Genomic DNA, 4,095 nt, shown 5'->3' on the forward strand with positions numbered 1-4,095 from the left:
GCTAGGGTGGCTGCATGAGGAAGGAAGCAAAAGTGGAGCAGAAGAAGTCATCATCATCATGAAGCATCAAGGGCCAGAAATCCATCTTGGAGAGCAAGCCAAGGATGGAGAGCTCGGATTGATGAAGAGTGATGACCAAAGAAGGACTAGAGGTAATTGCATGTTGGTTATTGCATGGATTATCTCTTCTCTCTCTCTGGCCGAACCGGTTTCTGTTACTTGGAGAAGAAGAAGTTGGCTAGGTTTTTGGTTTCAACCTTGGAGGCCTCTCCCTATAAGTAAGGGTGAACAGTCAGGGTTTGATTCAAGGAGAAAGTTTGAGAGTGCAAGGCACAGTGTTCTCAGAGCTACCTGAGCTAACAGTTTTCTCTTCTCCTTCAATGTATTCTGTTTTGTAATTTTTCTGTTTAATTTTGTCATGTCTTGAGTCTCATGGAAAAAGGCAAATAGTGAGATTTGTATGAAAAAGTCATAGAGCGGAAAAAGGCAGAGAGTGCAAAATTAAAAGAAAAAGCCATAGATGTCCTTAGAGTTCCTTTGTTCATTTATGTTGTGTCTCATGATTCTGTGGGAATCCCCTTGTAAGTTGGGTTAGCACTTTACAGATTGTAATCAGGAAGATTATAGTGAAATTCCATCATATTTGTGATGGAGACTGGATGTCGGCTGCACTGTACTTAGCAGTTGAACCAGGATATATCTGGGTGTAATTTTCTCTCTTCTCTACTCCATTTCTGTATCTACTGCACAGGAGCAAAAACAAAAAAAAAATCTTGTGTCAAGTGACGAGACAAAAAGAAAAGTCTCGTGGCTGGGGACGAGACAAAAGAAAAAGTCTCGTGGCTAGTAACGAGATAAAAAGACAATAAGTTTTCAAGATTGGTTTCAAAGGTCAGGAAGTACTATCAAACAAAAAAAGGGGGTTAAGATTCAACTCCCCTTCTCTTAGCCACTGATAACCATCAAAAAATAAATTCCAAAATATAATTTTTATCTCTATTATGTGCTCCCCTCTTTTAAATAATGTACATGTTTTTAACTAGGGAAAATTAAAATGAGTATTTTTATTTTATTCTAACATTGAATTTCCACCTATTTCTTCATTCTCATCACCCTCTATATTTTTTATTACATAAAAATGAATTTCCACCTATATATATACACATCCTCTTTCTCTTGAAAAAGTTGCACATATAGAAAAGATATAGTTATATCAAGAGTTATTGTCATCGTGTTCAATAGATGGCTAAGTTAATAACCATAGCAAACCTTTTTTCAATTACGCTTCTTGCCTCAGGTTTATATATCATTATTTCTTTCCATCTCATATATATTTAATATCCTTAATTCTTATTATTTTTACTATTATGTTACGAGTTTAATTTTGATGCAATGAATTATTGACAGTGTAAAATATTTTGCACAATCGTATAATAACATCCGTCTTTTTAGATGACTATTCATGTGGTCAACAAAAATAGTAATTAATTTTTATGATACGACGTTATATGATTGGATACATGTGTAATGTTAATTTACACTGACAGTGACCATAAAAAAGTAGGTCCTTCGGTAAATCCATTTTTCCTTGTCCCTACCTAAAATTATTTAGTGACGAGGTTTTAGTCAAATAAAAGAGTTTCTAAAATATACATTTATTTATTAACTTAAATTTTGAAATAATTAGTTTTATGATAATAAACACACAAGATACCACAAGACTACTTAACAAATGTGTCCGAAAATTTTCATCATGATTAAGAATCTCTATACTAATTATTTTTTAATATCCAGAGACTACTGACAAAAGAAAAAAGAAAACCTATTTTGGGTTATTATTGTATATAAATTTTTGTTCTTATGATTATCTCTTTGGGAAAACCTAATATTGTATTCTAAATGATGAAACTTTTTATTTATTTATTTACAGTTTTTTTATTGGTGACAATTCAAGTGGCTGAAGGTGAGAAATGTAAGCAACATTGGGCAAATTATTTTTGCGAGAACGCTGATATTGACTCTGATATTTGTAAAAATATATGTAAGCAACTTCATCCAAGGCATGGAACATTTGGATATTGTGTACATCCCCATTGTGTTTGCATTTACAAATGCTAATACTTGGGCCTCTATTGTGTAATAAGAACTTAAGAACCATAATTTAGGGTCCCAAATATTTGGGTACGTGCTTTGAAGAATAAAAACCTAAAATGATCAATCAATAAAGTTTGTATTGCATTTTAATGGAAATATTTAGTAACAAAAAATTATTAATGAAAAACAGTCAGAACTTCTTGTATTATACTTAGTATTTATTAATTGTTATAATAATTAATGAATGTTAAATAAGATAAATTATGACAATTTTTTTTTTGTTATTATAACATTATCGCATTTTAAAATGACTCCCAAAATTTTAATTAATCTAATTCGGATCAAATTTTGATTTGTGACACAAATTAATTCTTGCATGTTACTGAGATTGTTGTCCTCCTCACAACTTCTATATAGAAATCCGATTGCAGCCACCTAACATGCTGACAAACACAATAACAAGTTGCAAATCGATTCTTAATAGAAAGACAAATTTAGAATTCAGGATGTTTATTATAGTCAAATGAGATTAATTAAATTATTCAATATATATATATGAAGTTGGCCATGTTAGATGACCTTTAGAATTCAATTAAGACAAAAAAATGATAAATACTATTGTCTAAAACTACTCATTTTAAAAGTTTAATTAAGTTGATAGGAAGAGACAACATAAATAGTTATATCTCTATACTTTTTTTCAAATAAAAGCTTCTTTTTGAATTTGTTTAAATTTTATATAAACCTTTTTTTTCTTTTATTTATCTTATATATGCTATTATTTTTTTCAGTGTTAATTAATAAGCGTTTAGCTACTAATACACTTTTTTAGAGTATATATTAAAGTTATAAATTAAAAAATTAGAAATTATATACATAAAATTTAAGTTTTCAACATATTTATTATATATATAAAAAATTTAAATTTTTATTTAATAATATATATTAGTTCTCAATATATTTATTATATATTAAAAAAATATATATGTTAGCTAAATTCAATTAAAAGAAGCGCATTTACAGTTTAAAAGTAAAAAACGGAGAAATTGAAGATTAGATATCTACACAAATATTATATATCCATCATAAATACTAAATTTAATTTTGCATAATAAAAATTTCATTCTAAACAAAAAGTAAGATGAATTTAGAAAAACATTCTGCCGTATATTAACTATTGAGAGAGAATTGTAATTTTGAATTGTTATTTATTTGAAATTGAAGTAACGGAAATTAAATATCATTTCGTACCACATAATATATAGAATGGCTTAAATTTACTCCGTGACGGATTTAAAAAAAATTAATAGAAGAAGTAAAGTATATATAACATTATAATAAAATAATTTTTATGATAATTTAATATAGTGGGAAAAATTAATAACATAATAGAAGTAAATAAATATTATTATTATTATTATTATTAAAAAATTTCAAATTTTAGTATAGGTCACTATAAAAAAACAGCATTTTTGTGATATTTTTTTTCTGTTTATCGATAGTTAAATTTTTTTTCGAGAAACTAAAAAAGCATCACCAATTTGCGCATCGCTAGGCGATATGGTGATAGTTTTAGACTACTGTTGATAAAGAGTGTCGCTAAATTGTTTGTGAAGATTTTGGAAGTAAAAAATCGGAACTAATTTGTAACATTTGGTAGGATATTTTTTATTTTATATTTAACGACGATATGAAACTATCATTAAAGGAAAAGTATAGGGTATCAACATACTATCTGTCAACTTATTGCCAACAATAATTAATTATTATATTTTAAACACATATATAAAGAGACACATTCAGAAAATATATCTATAAAGATACTTCTATTAAACACAGCTATAAAAAAGACATTTTTATTAGACACATCCACAAAGACACTTCTATTAAACACAGTTATAAATAAAAGTTGGCAGAAATGCTATTGGTAACGTAACGAGACCGATCATTAAATTATTAATTCTTATGACATTTTTTCTTATATTTAGTGATTAATTTAAT

General features: G+C 27.6%; 1 long non-coding RNA gene across 1 annotated transcript; it reads left to right on the forward strand.

Moving 5' to 3' along the window:
* Nucleotides 1–1,153: 1,153 nt before the first annotated feature.
* Nucleotides 1,154–2,281, forward strand: LOC112778309 (uncharacterized). The gene is made up of 2 exons (XR_003190558.3): nt 1,154–1,297; nt 1,931–2,281. It is a non-coding gene; the product is annotated as an uncharacterized lncRNA (long non-coding RNA).
* Nucleotides 2,282–4,095: the final 1,814 nt, after the last annotated feature.

The sequence above is a fragment of the Arachis hypogaea genome, chromosome 19, assembly GCF_003086295.3.
Source record: "Arachis hypogaea cultivar Tifrunner chromosome 19, arahy.Tifrunner.gnm2.J5K5, whole genome shotgun sequence".
NCBI classification, from domain to species: domain Eukaryota; kingdom Viridiplantae; phylum Streptophyta; class Magnoliopsida; order Fabales; family Fabaceae; genus Arachis; species Arachis hypogaea.